This window comes from Mytilus trossulus, unplaced genomic scaffold (assembly GCF_036588685.1).
Source record: "Mytilus trossulus isolate FHL-02 unplaced genomic scaffold, PNRI_Mtr1.1.1.hap1 h1tg000024l__unscaffolded, whole genome shotgun sequence".
Classification (NCBI taxonomy): Eukaryota; Metazoa; Mollusca; class Bivalvia; order Mytilida; family Mytilidae; genus Mytilus; species Mytilus trossulus.
The window spans coordinates 1,381,599-1,401,322 of NW_026963290.1; positions in this window are offsets into that span (position 1 = coordinate 1,381,599).

The following is a 19,724-nucleotide window of genomic DNA, read 5'->3' on the forward strand; positions in this document are numbered from 1 at the left end:
CCTACCTGTTGACTTATCACTTACAATGATTTGAAAACATGAAAAATCAACATGGTTTATTGAGTCATTGATAAACTGAATACAGTATAAAAACTAAATACTGAGCAATGAACAGATTTGTTCTTTGCCTGGAACACCAACATTGAAATGCTTCTACAGACTGGATATAGTGAATTTTGTTATACAGTTACTTAGAACTGATGTAAGAGAGAACTAGCACTGACTGTATGTAGTTAGTCACCATGAAAATGTCTACAATTTACATATGCCAGATGAATCTTAGACAATAATTCAATCAATCTATGGTGTACTATGTCACAGCTAAAATAACAAGAGTGCACACACTGAAATGTCTCACCTTCTTTACTTTTCATTGCTATCATGTTGAAAGTCCTTTTAAATATAAAGCCTTACTTCAACTATCACATAACCTTAATATGAACCAAGGAAATGAGGTCAAGGTCATATAAACAAAACAAGATATACATTGTACACCTTATAACCATTCAATACACTGAATATTATTGACCTATGGCTTATAGTTTCTAAGAAACAGACTTAACAAAGATAAACTGTTATCACAGAGATATGTCTCACTTTTTTGTAATTTTGATAATGCAAATGTTGAAATTAAAGTAGCAACACTTTAACATATAAGTTTTGCAAATATTTAAAGTCAATGAACCATGACTGACCATAGTTAAACAATCTCCACGGAAAGAGATGTGCAAACGCTAACACAACTGCATACCAAATAAAAAAATTGACTAATCATTAGTAGTTGCCGTTTAAGAGACATTAACCCAGAGTTATGCATGTTATCTAAGGAAAATTTCAAAGTCAATAAACCATAACTGAGGGGACGGGTCAAATAATCTCCATGATAATGAGTTGTGCCAATGCTAATACAATTGCATACCAAATATAATTGACCTACTACGAGTGGTTACCCACAAACTGACCTTATCAAAAACTAATTCATAAAAACTAAGCAAAAGTTTCACAGTAAATATACCATAACTGAGGGGGTGGGCCAAATAACCTCCATGGAAATGAGATATGCCAATACTTATACAACTGCATCCTAATAATCATTTACTTACCACTATCGGTTCACCATAAACTAGACATAATCACAAACTAATACATTTTTGATGCCTCCGCCGGAAATAGCATACCTATGTCTCGCTTTTTGACTCTGCCAAGCGAGACAAAAACTAAACATTGACCAATGAACCACAAAACTTCAGTCAAGGTCAGATGAACGATGCCAAGCAGACATTTACAGCCAACATACCTTCCATATAACAAATATAGTTGACCTATTGCTTATAGTGTCAGAAAAACTGCCAAAAACACAAAAACTTAACAATAATCAATGAACTGTGAAAATGAGGTCATGGTAAAATAAAACCTGTGTGACTGACATGTACATCATAAAATATTTCCATACACCAAATGAAGTTGACCTTTTGCATATAGTATGAGATAAAAAGACCAAAACTCAACAATTTTACTTTGACCACTGAACCATGAAAATGAGGTCAAGGTCAGATGACACCTGCTAGCTAGACATTAACACCTTACAATCATCCCATACGCCAAATATAGAATACCTTTTACATACAGTATAGGATAAAAAGCCCAAAACACAAAAAAATTACTATAACCACTGAACCATGAAAATGAGGTCAAGGTCAGATGATACCTACCATTTGCACATGTAAACGTTACTGTCATTTCCTACACCAAATATACTAGACCTATTGCTTATAGTATCTCAGATATAGACTTGACCATCAAAACCTTGTTCATTGATCAATGAAATGAGGTCAAGGTCAAGTGAAAACTGTTGGATGGGCATGAGTACGCACATACCAAATATAATTATCATATTACTTTAATGAGGGAAAAATTAACATTGCAAAAATTTTTTTTTCAAGTAGTCACTGAACCTTGAAAATGAGGCCAAGGACAATGGTCATATGACAGACAGAAACTTTGTAATATTAGGCATCTATATAAAATCAATGAAGCACCCAGATCTTCCACCTTCTAATATATAAAGCTTATTAGAAGATAGCTAAATGTCACCAAGAGCCAATGCACGTCGAGTTTAAGGGGGACTATCGAACATGCACAGCCCAAGGCACAGGGGTCAGTCTTTCGCAAGACTTAAGCAATGGCAGGCAAAACTATAAAGCAAGCAGCAAGTTGTAACAATTTTATATAGTAACTTGTCCAAATAATAATGATGCCAAAACAATTTACAAATAAAGAAAGTCCAAATGTTCCAATTAATAAAGTCACTAATTTCACTAATTCATTAATTCACAGTATAAGTTAAAGTCCAAGATGTTCGTAATATTCCAAGTTAAAGTTGTCTGGCTTGAGCAGAAACAGTTGTGTTGAGCTGTCTTTTGAGTTAGCGTTTCTCCTGAGTAGCTGAGCCTGGTTGGCTTTGGAAGCACTCCTATCTAGATCATACCGACAAGACTACACTAACGAATAACTGTTCGACTTCGATATTTAATGCGAATGCTGAAAACTAGTCATAAATGACAGACATTGATAATTTTGATAATTTGAGTATTAATAATTATATTGTTTACAATGTCCAAATGTGAAATATGAAAAATGTCAATTAGAGAGATACAAGTTAATTACATTTGTAATCCTAATTAAAATATAATATTGCTCAGATTAATTAATGACAATTGACAAGGTACCAAAGTGTTGCTCTGAGCCATTATTGACAAGCGACATGTTTCACAAACAAAATTTACCTGAGTAATTAAATTAAAATTTGTCACACAATTATTTCATAATTTCATATTTTCTAAAATAATATATTTTCTCAATAAAATTCACTTTAAAAACTTTTACCTAAAAGGACATCTATGACAAATTCCCTCCTTCTCCAATATGTTTGTCCTCAAACATGAGAAAACATATACATACAAAAACATTAAACGTAAAGAAATTATATACAATAATCATGAAGAATAAAATGATATATATATACACAAGAAAATGCCTAGATAATAGTAGCATTTTTTTGCAAGATAAGATAAAATTTTTATATTAGACAAAATTGTTATAATTAAGAAAATTGCTAATTTATGAAAATTGACAGATTGAGAAAATTGCCAGATAAAATATGGAGAGCAAGACTGATGAAAATGAAAAATAAGACAAGACATATGCAAAGAAGAATTTTAAACTGAAAATTACTTAAAAACAAATAAAATGTTATGCTGTATGCTCCTTGTATAAGGTGGTCGGCCCTATACAAGTGCAGGGTGTGGAGTTGAATGACCAGTCCAACTCCAAAGGGTTTGAATCATTGATAATTGATATCCTCTTTAAAACAAAAATGTTACATACAAAATAAAACAAAACATACTAGCAAGTATTACAATAAAAACATAAGACATACAATATATATATATATATATTTACAATACCGGTATCTATCTTTTTACAATCATTATATTCTATAACTCATTATTTGCCAATCTACGTGGCTATACTCTATAATATTCTCATTTACACCAATCTATGTGGCTATACTTAAAAATATTCTTATTTATACCAATCTATGTGGCTATACTTTAAAATATTCTTATTTATACCAATCTATGTGGCTATACTTTAAAATATTCTTATTTATACCAATCTATGTGGCTATACTTTAAAAATATTCTTATTTATACCAATTTATGTGGTTTACTCTATAATATTCTTATTACCAATCTATGTCTAGTCTTTGTCCATCCTTGTAGATTTATAAAAATAGTAGCTACAAATCAATATTTCCTTCTATAAAGCACTATCATATTTAACAATTGTACATGTACTATTCACAAATTTATCGTCTCCTCATACTTATTTCTATCTTGTATTGTTGTTCTAACACATTTATAAAGTTATTTATTGACGCATTCGACAGACTATCAAATGTATCCGACTCTGGTGCAATGACTGGATTCCTGTATCCCGATAAATATTCCGTTGTACCATTTATGTTGTATCTAATTTCGTGTATTTTTCCATCAGAAGCTATTTGAAAACTACAGTCGCGTTGATTTTCCTTTCCTAATCTTTTCTCCATAGCATATTGAATGTCTTGTTGTAATAGAGCTTGTTTGAAATGTTCCTTATGATCTATTTTTAAAAACTTGTCGTGCGATATTTGGTGCTGAAGTCATTGATTCATAGTTTGTAGTATTCCCAGATTTAATTAAAAAGTATGGTCTGTTGTTTACTATTCTTACAGCTAATAACTTTTGATGTTCATTTCCTTGATCTTGTTCACTTATAGTTTCAGTTTATGTGCATATATCAGATTTGACTTTAGTTGAAATATATTGTACACTATTAACAGCTGGATCTGGTTTTGTGAAAAATTTATGTTTATTCTGCTGTAATGGTCGTTTTCTTTTCTAACCACTCATTGTTCGTTGCGCATGAAATTCTCGTATTAATTTTGCTGGGACCTTGCATGGAAAAAACCATTCTGTGTTTCTTGATTTATCGGTAAACTTAAGTTTATAATATAATGTACCATTACCTCTGACTGATGATAGAACTTGTTGAATCTCCTCTTCTTTGAATACTTTACACTTATTGTTCTTACAATCCTGACATGATGGTTTGTTGTCTCTAACTCGTGCACTTACGGTTGAATTTCCTGAAGGGCCTGCAGTTCTCTTGTTTGTGTCACTATTTTTTGCTGGTTGGTGATTTTGTTGTCTGTTGTCAATTCTATCAACAGGTAGTTGTTGTTGGTTCTGAGTTGGCCTATCATTGTTAACAGGAATTGGTGGTTGTTGTCTATTTAATCCCTGGTTGTTAATTGGTGGCACAGGCAGAGTTGGCAAAGTATTACCCGCCCGGGAATTCCCGGGTGGGAAAACCCGGGTTTTCCCGGGCTGGGCAATACTCACAGAAATAGGTAATAGTGGGCAATACTGGGCAATATGATTTTCTATGCTTATTTTAACACTAAATAGTTAAGACTTGGTACAGTTTCATAGTATAACAGCTAAACATATACTTTTTATACAGATAACCATTGACAGTCATTTCTAGAAGATTGAAATATCAATTTCATTCTCTCCTCTATTAATTCTATATGTAGGCAGAACAGAAGATTTGTACATTTAAAGATACCTTTTTAATTACCAAACATTATTTAAATAATCCAAACTTTGAAACATGCATTTTATTGCAGTGTTTAAGTGACTTGTTAATTTTATTTGTGATAAATTCATATTGCTAAATAAACACCCTAAGGGGTCATGCCAATAAAACTTATAGAATAATCAATTATAAGGGCTGATTATTGTTACATACACAAATCTGTGTTCTAATCTGAATAATTACTAATTAAATAAAATTTGTAAGGGTTCCGCGGAACCCAGTGTCTCGCCTACTTTTGCTGTAAATCGCAGGCTCAACAAAAAATGAGGAAAAAAAACAATAAAAAAATTCCTCTTGATACTATCTTTTGATTTTTAAGAAGCTTCTGTCCAAGTTTGGTAAAAATCTAGGATAGTTAATGAATCTAATTAATGTTTTGAAAACTTAAGCTGCCGACTGTATATAATGTTAACTGGAAGAAAATCTAAGTCCATTTAAAAGTAAAATACAGAAAAAATGGAGTTATCTTTTTACAATATTTACTTCTGGATACTATCTTATGGTCATAAATAAGCTTCTGTCCAAGTTTGGTACAAACCCAGGATAGTTTAAGAAAGTTATTAAAATTTTAAAAACTTTTAACCACAGAGTGAATGTAATGTTTCCCCGCAGAAAAACTAAGTCCATTTAAAAGTAAAATACGGAAAAAATGGATTTATTTTTTTACAAAATATACTTCTGGATACTATCTTATGATCATAAACAAGCTTCTGTCAAAATTTGGTTCAAACTAAGGATAGTTTAAGAAAGTTATTAAAATTCTAAAAACTTTAACCACAGAGTGAATGTAATGTTTCCCCGCAGAAAAAACTAAGTCCATTTATAAGTAAAAAATGGAAAAAATGGAATTTTATTTTTACAAAATTTACTTCTGGATACTATCTTATGATCATAAACAAGCTTCTGTCCAAGTTTGGTAGAAATCCATTATAGTTTAAGAAAGTTATTAAAATTTCAAAAACTTTAACCACAGAGTGAATATTTGTGGACGCCGACGACGACGACGCCGACGCCGACGGAAAGTAGGATCGCTTAGTCTCGCTTTTTCGACTAAAGTCGAAGGCTCGACAATAAGTGACATTACTTAAATGTAATTTTTCTTACAATTAAGTAATTGTTAATTCTTAAATTAGGAGTTATATTTATTTGAAAGAAAAAAATGTTTTGCTTTATATTTACAGTTTGCCAGTCTAGACAAATGCTAGACAAACAAAAGAGGGTATAAATATCTTATTAAATGTATTATATTTGTGATTATCACTGAATCCTCTTTAAAATTTAGACAAGTATTTTATATTACCCAGTATTGCCCAGTATTACCCACTAAAACCCAGTAAAACCCGGGTTTTCCCAGTATTTCCCACTGGGCTGGGCAATACTCATATAACCCGGGTTTTTGCCAACCCTGGGCACAGGTTGTTGACGATTGTTTGGTAAAAGTTGATCATTATCATTTATGTTGTCGTCTTGTATTTCTTCTGGATTCAGTTCTTCGTTGTCATTTTGAAACTCATCTGGTAAATTAGTCGGTCTGTCTTTTGGATCGTAATATGTCTTCATTCGTTGCGCATTTACCATTGACACAACCTCTTTGTTTGTTGCACAATTCCTAAGCTTATAAGTACTATTAGGTCCAATGCGGGTTATATAATAAGGTCCTGACCATTTTCTATGTAATTTTGGTGCTTTTCCAACAGGAACTTTGGTACAATAAAGCCAAACACGTTGAGCTGGTTGAAATTCAGGTTCTTTGGATTTTTTGACATATTGTTGTTTATATCTTTCTTGAGCTTGCTTGATGTTCTTGGCAGCTATCTTTCTTGATGTTTCTAAATTATGAAGAATTCTACTTAAAAATATTTTGTGATCTTGTGCCAAACGATCTTTTGGTATTAGCGCTGTGTCAATGGGTAATGTCATTTCTCGTCCATAGAGTAAAAAGAATGGTGAATAATCAGTAGATTGAGTTGCTGGTGTAGCACGATATGCCATTAAAATTCCTGGTAGTACATCATACCAATCATCTTGTTGATCTCTTGTATTGGCTCTTAATGCTTGTAAAATTACAGAGTTCATTCTTTCACATGCACCGTTTGTCTGGGGATGATATGAGCTGGTAAGGTGTCTTTTAATATTGAACAGTTCCGAAAGTGCTTTTTTTGAAATTTGAAACAAAATTACGTCCACGGTCTGATAAAAGGGCCATAGGAGCACCATAACGGGATATTATTTCTCTATATAAAACATTTGCAACTTCACCTGCTTCCTCAGATCTTAACGGAAAAGCATCGCACCATTTTGAATAACTGTCAACTACGAGTAGAACATGTTTATATTTATCCTTTGTTGTTGGACGGCCACTCAAAATATCCATATGCCATCGTCCGAAAATATCATTTGTTGGTTGTGGTTGTAAAGGTGGTGGTTTTGGATTAAAAGCACGTTTGGACTGCTGGCACACTTCACACGTTTTTACATATTGATTAATGTCACTATACATAGATGGCCAAAAATATTTGTTTCTTATTGCACCATATGTTCTTTCAAATCCTTGATGTCCTCCTCCCAGAATGCAGTCATGATAGGCCTTGAGTATTGAATCACGGAGATTCCTTGAAACTGCAATCTGTTTGACAAGTCGTTCATCTTTTGGCACTTTCTTACAAAGTTTTGAGTAGAAGTGTTTTAAAATTCCATCTTCTAACTCAAAGTTGTATGATTCGGCTACGACTGCCCTTGCAAGTTCTGGATTCTGTGGTACTCGTCCTGTTTGTTTGTATTTAATAATATCGGCAAAGTCTCTGCATGTCTGTTGTTCTTCGGCTAAATTGGTTAATTGAATATCATTAATTGTTGCGGTTTGTAAACTGGAAATAACTGCATCTTCATTTTCACCCTTATATATAAATGTTACTTCGGTATAATCTTTCGGTATATCTATGGAGCCTAAATGGTCTGCAAGTTCACTAGAGTCATAAGAAGCACTATTATTAATTTCTAAATGTTTTTGTCTGGACAAGCAGTCTGCTGGGTTTTTAGATCCTGCACGATGTTGAATTTTAAAATTATATCCATGCAAAAGCAAACTCCACCTACCAAGTCTTCCCTGACAATCTTTAATTTTCTGAAGATATTTAACTGAAATGTTGTCTGTATACACTGTGAACTCTTGATTTGCTAAATAATGTTTGAAATGTTGAACTCCTTCTACTAATGCTAGAGCCTCTTTATCAGTTATATGCCACCTAAGTTCTGAACCCCTTAATTGTCTTCCACCATAAGCAATCACATGTTCTAATCCATTTTGAATCTGACTTAAAATATATCCATTTGAAATCTCTGAAGAATCTGTTGCTAAGATGAAAGGTTTGTCTAAATGAGGAAATGATAAAATTGGAGCTGATGTCAAACGATCTTTTAATTTTTCAAACGCAATATCACATTCTGGAGTCCACTTGAATCTTTGATCTTTCTTTAGAAGCTTTGTTAATGGAGCTGCTATGTGGGCATAGTCTTTTACAAATTTCCTATAGTAATTTGCCATTCCTAAGAAACTTTTGACTTGTTTTGCAGTGGTTGGTCTAGAGAAGTCCTTAACTTTTTCGGTATTTTCAGGATTGACACGGATGCCATCTTTTGATATAACATGTCCGAGATACTTGATTGTTCTTGTGGCGAATTTACATTTTTCAGGAATAAGTTTCAGGTTTGCTTCTTGTAGGTTGGAAAATACTTGTTGAAGGTGATTAAGGTGGTCTTGGAAGTTCTTCGAGAAAATTAGAATGTCATCTATATAAACCAATTTTAAAATTTAAATCCTTTAGCACTTTTATCATCAAACATTGAAAAATAAATGGAGAGTTCATCATTCCAAATGGAAGCCTATTAAATACACCTTTATGTGTAATAAACGCACTTTTATGCTTTGTTGAAGGGTCTAGCGGGACCTTCCAAAATCCTGACGTTAAATCGAGAGATGAAAAAGTTCTGGTTTTGAATCTGCTAAAGTGTCAAATATATCTGTCATAGTTGGAATCACTGCTGACATGGGTTCTGTTAAACGGTTTAAAGCTCTATAATCTACACATACGCGTATACTTTCATTTCTTTTCTTAACAAGTACCACTGGACTATACCATGGTAAAGTAGACTCCTCTACTATATTATTTCTTTCCATTTCATCAAGTTGTTTATCTAGTTCTCTGCGCATTTCTAGAGATTGTCTATATGGAGCAGCACTAATTGGTTTCGCATCACCAGTACAAATTGTGTGGTGATGCAAGTTTGTATGTCCCAGTTCACTTAAATCCTTTGCAAATATGTCCCTATTTTGAATTAGAAAGTTTTGAATTTGCTGTTTTTGTTCCACTGAAAGTCTGAAAGTTCACTACAAAGTTGATTACTAGTTGTTTCACTGAGAAAGTTTATAGAAGCTGATGATCCGTCTGTGAACTTTGTAACACGGTTCGACTGTATAGTTTCGGCTTTTGCAATTTTAGTCCTCCTGGGAATGTAAGCAGTTGAATTTGTAGGATTCATTAGTCTGTATGAAGCTATGCCTCTTAACACTGTTTACACTTCCTTTTGGTTCCAAAATTACTGTTGTTCCATGTTTAAACTTTCCAACATGTACTGGAACTATTTGGACTAAATTCACTGTGGTTGTCATGGCAATCTGAACGTTGTCATCTATGTTGGAACAGTAACTGTAGATACAATGATCTCCTGTCCTTTCAGTGTAGCACTATCTTTTACCGTTACATTAGGCACAGATATTGTCATTTTTCCAAAATCCAAATTAACCTGATGAGTTACCAAGAAGTCCAAACCAAGAAGTATTTTTGAATGAAGCGTTTCAAAAATGTGAAAGTTCTGTAAAATTTTGTGTTCGCCGAATCTTATTTCCAAAATAGTTTCTGCTAGCACTGGGTGTACCTCTCCACATACTCCAACTACACTAAAAAATGATGATCTTTGTATGTCAGCTTGTGGTTTAAGTTGTCTTAAAAGATGTTGACTTATACAACTTATTGTTGCACCACTATCAATTAAGCACTTTTGATTTGAAATTTCAATGTTCAGGTACATGAAGTTTCTTTCTAAAGATGATTTAAATTCTATATCTGCTTCTCTTGCTGTAACAGTTGAAAGACTTGCACATTTTGATCTTTTGCAGCACCATATATTCTTAATCCTTTTCTTTCCCATGACTTCTACTAAAAGAATTTGGCTATATTAGATAAAATCTATTCACAGAATAAAAAGTCAATATGCTACATAAAACGTGTGTAAAATTACAAAATGTCTTAAATTTAAAAGCAATCTCAATAATTTATATGTTCACAACTTTTCTTTGAAGAAACTTTTTGCTTTAATAACTAGCAATTTTATTTCGAGAATTATTATGAATATTATTATTTCAAAAGCTACTTATCCTAGTTTTTGTAGTACTATTTTGTTAAGACACTGCAGTTGTCTTTCTTTACAATTAGTTTGCCAACTTTGGTACAGCAACTTTTAAAGTTGAAAACTGAAACTAACAAGATTATAATTAGACTTCTGTAAATGGTAGACCATGAAGAAAAAATTTGTAAGGGTTCCGCGGAACACAGTGTCTCGCCTATTTTTGCTGTAAATCTCAGGCTTAACAAAAATGAGGAACCAGATGCTCCGCAGGGCGTAGCTTTATACGACCGCAGAGGTTGAACCCTGAACGGTTGGGGCAAGTATGGACACAACATTCAAGCTGGATTCCGCTCTAAATTTGGATTGTGATTAAATAGTTGACACAGCATAGGTTTCTGACACAGAATGAATGTATTCAAATGAACTTAAAATTTTTGTTTTCTCTTAGAGCAATTCACTGCTGTTGAATATTAATCCTCTCAAAAAAATGTTTGAAGAAATTTTCTTTTTATTTATGAAATTTCAAATGAGAAAAATTGAACCCAATTTTTTATTCACATCCCCCTTTCCCTTATTCCAAAACTAATTTCAATTAGAATATTCTAATGAAGTTTGCAACCATTACTACTCATTTAAATACATCATAAAATATTAAGATGTAAAAAAACTGCTTGTTATCACTGAATGGTAAAGATTATTTAAATTTATCAGTTGGTAGAAAAAGTGAATATACATTGTATATTGTATATAACAAAGATTTAAGTTGATTCTGGACAAAGAAAGATAACTCCAATTAAAAAAAATTCTTGCAGATATTTCTTGCTTACTATACTGGACAAAGAAAGATAACTCTTAATTAAAAAAAAAATTGCTATTTCACAATATTGTGAAATTAGATATTTCTTGCCATTGCACAATACTGTGCAATTGAAAAGACTTGCTATTGCACAATACTTAATATAATAATTTTAGATCCTGATTTGGACCAACTTGAAAACTGGGCCCATAATCAAAAAACTAAGTACATGTTTAGATTCAGCATATCAAAGAGGCCCAAGAATTTAATTTTTGTTAAAATCAAACTTAGTTTAATTTTGGACCCTTTGGACCTTAATGTAGACCAATTTGAAAACGGGACCAAAAATTAAGAATCTACATACACAGTTAGATTTGGCATATCAAAGAACCCCAATTATTCAATTTTTGATGAAATCAAACAATGTTTAATTTTGGACCTCGATTTGGGCCAACTTGAAAACTGGGCCAATAATCAAAAATCTAAGTACATTTTTAGATTCAGCATATCAAAGAACCCCAAGGTTTCAATTTTTGTTAAAATCAAACTAAGTTTAATTTTGGACCCTTTGGACCTTAATGTAGACCAATTTGAAAACGGGACCAAAAATTAAGAATCTACATACACAGTTAGATTCGGCATATTAAAGAACCCCAATTATTCAATTTTGATGAAATCAAACAAAGTTTAATTTTGGACCCTTTGGGCCCCTTTTTCCTTAACTGTTGGGACCAAAACTCCCAAAATCAATACCAACCTTCCTTTTATAGTCATAAACCTTGTGTTTAAATTTCATAGATTTCTATTTACTTATACTAACGCTATGGTGCGAAAACCAAGAAAAATGCTTATTTGGGTCCCTTTTTGGTCCCTAATTCCTAAACTGTTGGGACCGAAACTCCCAAAATCAATACCAACCTTCCTTTTGTGGTCATAAACATTGTGTTTAAATTTCATTGATTTCTATTTACTTTAACTAAAGTTATTTTGCGAAAACCAAGAATAATGCTTATTTGGGCCCTTTTTTGGCCCCTAATTCCTAAACTGTTGAAACCAAAACTCCCAAAATCAATCCCAACCTTTCTTTTGTGGTCATAAACCTTGTGTCAAAATTTCATAGATTTCTATTAACTTAAACTAAAGTTATAGTGCGAAAACCAAGAAAATGCTTATTTGGGCCCTTTTTGGCCCCTAATTCCTAAAATGTTTGGACCAAAACTCCCAAAATCAATACCAGCTTTCATTTTATGGTCATAAACCTTGTGTTAAAATTTCATAGATTTCTATTCACTTTTACTAAAGTTAGAGTGCGAAAACTAAAAGTATTCTGACGACGACGACGACGACGACGACGCCAACGTGATAGCAATATACGACGAAATTTTTTTCAAAATTTGCGGTCGTATAAAAAAATCAATAAAAATATTCCTCTTGTTACTATTTTATGATTGTAAGAAAATCTAAGTCCATTTAAAACTAAATTACAGAAAAAACGGAGTAATCTTTTTACAAACTTTACTTCTGGATACAATCTTATGATCATAAATAAGCTTCTGTCCAAGTTTGGTACAAACCAAGGATAGTTTAAGAAAGTTATTAAAATTTTAAAAACTTTAACCACAGAGTGAATGTAATGGTTCCCCTCAGAAAAACTAAGTCCATTTAAAAGTAAAATATGGAAAAAATGGATTTAATTATTTACAAAATTTACTTCTGGATACTATCTTATGATCATAAACAAGCTTCTGTCCAAGTTTGGTACAAACCCAGGATAGTTTAAGAAAGTTATTAAAATTCTAAAAAATTTAACTACAGGGTGAATTTAATGTTTCCCCGCAGAAAAATCTAAGTCCATTTATAAGAAAAATACAGAAAAAATAGAATTTTATTTTTACAAAATTTATTTGGGATATTATCTTATGATCATAAACAAGCTTCTGTCCAAGTTTGGTACAAACCCAGGATAGTTGGAGAAAGTTATTAAAATTCTAAAAACTTTAACCACAGAGTGAATGTTTTGTTTCCCCGCAGAAAAAACTAAGTCCATTTATAGTAAAATACGGAAAAATGGAATTTTATTTTTACAAAATTTACTTCTGGATACTATCTTATGATCATAAACAAGCTTCTGTCCAAGTTTGGTAGAAATCCAGTATAGTTGAAGAAAGTTATTAAAATTTCAAAAACTTTAACCACAGAGTGAATATTTGTTGACGCCGCCGACGACGCCGACGGAAAGTAGGATCGCTTAGTCTCGCTTTTTCGACTAAAGTCGAAGGCTCGACAAAAATCATTTGAATACTACCAATAACTTTTACAGATTTAAAACTAATTTTACTTTTAATCTATTTAGATTCAATCTTGCACAATATTTGCTGAAACTAGAAAAATTTAAATATAACTGTAAAGATAAATAATAAATAGTATTTCAATAAGTTTCTTAGCTTCGATAGTTGATCCTCATTTTCTGTTGTTCCTTCAGTTGAATTTTAGTTACGAAATTCCTTCACAAACTTTGTAAGTAGATAATTTAAAAGTAATTTTGAACGCTGATGCTAATAATAATGCCATGCCAAAGCTAAATGGATCGAAATGATGCCCGGGTCCTCCACCAAATCTGTCACCAAGAGCCAATGCACGTCGAGTTTAAGGGGGACTATCGAACATGCACAGCCCAAGGAACAGGGGTCAGTCTTTCACAAGACTTAAGCAATGGCAGGCAAAACTATAAAGCAATCAGAAAGTTGTAACAATTTTATATAGTAACTGGTCCAAATAATAATAATGATGCCAAAACAATTTACAAATAAAGAAAGTCCAAATGTTCCAATTAATAAAGTCACTAATTTCACTAATTCATTAATTCACAGTATAAGTTAAAGTCCAAAATGTTCGTAATATTCCAAGTTAAAGTTGTCTGGCTTGAGCAGAAACAGTTGTGTTGAGCTGTCTTTTGAGTTAGCGTTTCTCCTGAGTAGCTGAGCCTGGTTGGCTTTGGAAGCACTCCTATCTGGATCACACCGACGAGACTACACTGACGAATAACTGTTCGACTTCGATATTTAAGGCGAATGCTGAAAACTACTCATAAATGACAGACATTGATAATTTTGATAATTTGAGTATTAATAATTATATTGTTTACAATGTCCAAATGTGAAATATGAATAATGTCAATTAGAGAGATACAAGTTAATTACATTTGTAATCCTAATTAAAATATAATATTGCTTAGATTAATTAATGACATTTGACAAGGTACCAAAGTGTTGCTCTGAGCAATAATTGACAAGCGACATGTTTTACAAACAAAATTTACCTGAGTAATTAAATTAGAATTTGTCACACAATTATTTCATAATTTCATATTTTCTAAAATAATATATTTTCTCAATAAAAATCACTTTGAAAACTTTTACCTAAAAGGACATCTATGACAAATTCCCTCCTTCTCCAATATGTTTGTCCTCAAACATGAGAAAATATATACAAAAAGACACCTATGACATAAAGCCCACTCTTCTGCTGCGGGATCACAATCCCTATGCCAAGCTTTCTGCGACAAAAGTCGCAGGCTCAACAAAAACTAGTTATTTGAGTTTATTTCATCTTACTGTTTATAATAGTTAAGTGAGTTTTAACCTTTAATACAGGACATCTTAAGTTGTTCATCCTTTCCATTGGCTTCTCTTCAGATTCACATAAACAATATACTGTAAACCAACTAATTTTTGCGGATACTTTATTTCGGGTTTAGCCCTTTCTATTCCACTTCACGGCGATTTAATTTCGCGATATACTTTATCATTTTGTGTAGTTCAATAAGGAAAGATCCAAGTTTTACGAATTGGGGACGATTTATATTCGAGTTATTATTCCTCTCGCGAAAGACGCGAAGATAAATCGCTTGCGAAAATTAGTTGATTTACAGAAGTAGTCCTTAACTTTTTTCCCTGTGAACCCAAAGGCTTTGCTTGGAGAACAAAAATATGATCATCTATTGACTGCTACTGTCTAGCAATTAAATTTGGGCCTACCTTTGTCTGTGTGATATTTGCAGCATCATCCCATGAATTTGGAATAGTAAAATGTATCTTTATGTAATTTTTGGCTAAAATTCAAAAAACAATAGTTGTTTCTCCAAATTTGCGATTCTTTGACAAAAATTGTAAACAAATTTTGTATAAAATGTTCTCTCATATTGACACCAGGAAACAGGGACAAACATTTATATAATAACTGTTGACACAATGATATGTATTGCATGATGGCATAAAAAAAAACCTGATAAACAGCAACATTGCTTGTTAATTCATAAACACTGGACCATGATCTGGCAGTCAGGGCCTGAAAATAGTCAAATAACTGAGACAAACAGACACTAATCAGAAAACTTAAAATTTAAATTGCAGATAAATTCAGACATTGGGCCATGTCCTCGTGGGCAGGATTTCAAAATAGTCTATCAAACTGATATAGTCTAATAGTAATACAATTTTATAAAATATCATTAAAGTATCACAAGTAGTTTTTATCAAACTGACTTGAGTAGAAAGCTTAACATTGAAAATTGCTAATTAATTCAGCCATTAGACAATGTCTTAGGGTGCAGTGCCTCAAAATAGTCCACAAACTAATATGTATTTAAAATATCAATGATCTATCATAAGTTGTTCCATTCAAACAAACTTATTCAGAAAACGAACAACTGTTGATGCAGTCATCGAAGTCAAGAAAAAGCAACCTTGACATAGCGGGACAAAAATAAATTTCAATATGGCAGTTCTGATATGAAATAAAGTAAATGGTTCAATTTTTATTATCAAATAACAATGTGAATTACATAACAAACAAGATTTATATTTTAGCATGAAATAAAAAAAAAACATATTTTAATTCTGATTATATGTTTAACAAATCAATAGTTCAGAGACACTTTTACATTTGGTTTAAGTACATTTTATTGAGATACTTTAATATCTTAACTGACTAAAACTAAAATAAAAGTGCTATACTAGAACATCAGAATATGAGAAGTGTAACTTGCAAGGGGAGACAATTCTTCCAAAGATTTTATAGACAAGAGGCTGTCACAACGACAGCAAACCAGATTTATTAGCATATTTTTGTGGCCTGGCGATATCACAAGAACCATTACTGATGATTGGTGAAAGTGAAAATCGTCAATATCAAATTTGACCTCTATTTTGTCATCAGTATCAACATATTAAAATTTGAAAAGCTTAGATTGAATGGTTCGTGAATAAATGCAACAAAGTGAATGGAAACACCATTTTACGATCTTTCAAGAACCATAACTCCTGAACGGTAAAAGTCAAAAAAAAATTCGTCATTATTGAACTTAACCTCCATTTAGTCATCATTAACAACATATTAAAATTTGAAAAGCTTTGGTTGAATGGTTCATGAGAAAAGGCACGGACATGACTGGAAGCGTCATTTTACGATCTTTCAATAACCATAACCATAAAATCGTCATTATTGAACTTTACCTCCATTCTGTCACCAGTAACAACATATTAAAATATGGGAAGCTTTTATAGAACAGTTCATGCGTAAATGCATGGACACGACTGGAAACACCATTTTTCAATGTTTCAAGAACCATAACTCCTGAACGGTAAAAGTCAAAATCGCTATTATTGAACTTGACCTTCATTTAGTTGTCAGTAACAACATATTAAAATTTTAAAAGCTTTGGTTGAACAGTTCATGAGTTAATGCACGGACAACATTTGATTGCCGCCCGCCCGCCCGCCCGCCCGCCCGCCGAGCATCCCCAAATCAATAACCGACATTTTGTCACAAAAATCCGGTTAAAAATGTAACTTAATAAAATTTGTCAGTTTTTTTTTTTAATTGTTAAATCCTATTTACACTGTACACACACATTCTCAATATGGAAATCAGATTGTCACAGTAAAAACATAAATAGATATTTCCCTTGACTTACAAAAGACACTGAATTCACTCAGGGAGAAAATGATTTTTTACTGAGATTGAAAAATATGGTTAAAGTAAATAAATAAAGCATTGTGATTAAAATTATGTTGAATGAAGGTAAATGCATAAACATGGAATGATTTACATAATATTTTGTTTGTAACTGACAGTCATGAATGCTAAGACCACAGTTTATTAACCAAATACCAGATGTCTACTTTATCTTTTTATTTTGACAAGTAACTAAATAGATAACTTAACATAACTAGATGTTTGTACCAATCCATGGAAAGGATCAACTGTCCAACTTCCATTTGATTTCATTCCAAGTAATACAAATATGTAATAAACTTAAAATCCAAACTTCATTTTATATGCTACTTATTGAATAGTTCATACTATGTATACAAGATGTTTCAACACAATGTGTGTCGTTTTTAAAGATGGTTGTGATGTACAATTAAACAAAGGGATTTATGCTATAAAATTAAATAACAAACAATTTTGTTAACATGGATATGGAGAAAAGATATATATGAATCAAAACATTGCATCAAGTAAGGTTATTAATGGAGCAAATCCTTTTGTTTGAATGATAGAATATTAGTAGCAGTTTCCTCAAGGTTTTTTTCAAGAATAATTAGTTAGATATATTCTTGTAATAAGACATTAATTAACTGTGTGAGAAAAGTAATAACATTATAATCCATTTTGTCAAACCATCATGGCTGACAAGTTTATCAACAATTTTTTTTTTAAATGACTAAGCCCCTTAGTATTCAGATCAAGTACTGTGGATTTTATTTAATAGGTACCATTTTTTGTTGTTGTAAATTTAGGAAATATTGCATTTTCATGTATACTCCATTTCAAGGTTTTGCCAAACCTACGGAAATTAATACATTGTTGAACATTTAAATTTAAAGTTTTAATCGTGTAACCATGGAAATTGGTATTCAACAAAGAAATAATGAATCTACAGTAAACTTGATAATCATAATACAGTACCATGTTTAACTAAATAAATAAGAACTTTTTTCTGAAGGACAGCAAATCTTAAATAAATCTATCATAAAAAAAAATACATCTCCAAAAAATTCTCAATAGAAGCAAAATTATCTCAATTATAATCAACCTTTTTTTACTACTTTCATGCCATATATACAAAGTAGCTACCCCATATCCTTCTAATAAAATCAATATATTCAGCTAAGATTCTATGTCACATGATGAAAGTATTAAAGCACTACCAGTTTGACCACAATACCCGCTTATAAATAAGTTATAAAAGGTTTTAATTATGTAAAATAACATCTGTTTGTTTTAATATTATCCGTTCACATGGTATAAATTATAAACAAAACGACTCCTACTAAAATCTTTGGACGGAACTATTTTTATCTAGGGACGGGATAAAAATAAAACCAGATTTAATAACAAAACATTAAAATAAATAGTTATAAAGGGTTTTAAAAATATAAAATATCACCTGGTTTTTAAAACATATTTTTTTCATTCACATTTAAAATATGGTAATCATTATAAATAGAATAGCAAAAAGACACAATAACAATATTTGGATGGAAGTATTTCAATCTAGGGACGGGATAAAAATAAAATATCTAAAATCAAAATGTAATATGTCAGGCTTATATAAAACAGAATGTCAAAAACTGAAATATAAATAACCTTTCCACTGAGCAAAAGTGTTGGAGAAGTTTAAAAAAGCTTCCTAAAGATGGTACCTAACACTACAGGGAGATAACTCTGTAAAATCAGCTTAACGTTTTTAATGACATAATGTTGTTAAGGGAATATTAAGCTTCTCAATGATGAAAATAAGTTTTTTGTCAAACTGCTATATAACCAGTGTATTTTTTCTGATTAAACAGTTGGTTCAAATTTTTAGAAATTTTTATATTTTTGTCAAAGGGTCAAAATAAATTCTTTGTCAAAATTTTAAGAAAATTAAACGAGCCAAATTAATTTTAGTTCAGGTGTTGGGTACCACCCTAACTACATATGGAAATCTATAACTTAAGCAAGGACTAATGAATATTTCACTCCAAAATGATTGTCTTGTTATCTCAAAATGCACAGCAGTTTAAATATGAGTTTTTCAGGACTCAAAGTAAATTTGTCAAAAGAATAAAAATAACATATGTAATGTATAGAACCAAGCTGTGCAAACACTAACATTTCTATGTTGTGTAAACAGGGTTTCAACCTTCATTTGGCTGTACTTATTTCAAAAACATAAAAATGATCATGTGTACAAAGTTCCCAGCTGATGTGATTACTTCTTCATGTAAAACTAACTCACACTTATATTTTAACCTGATATATATGGTAC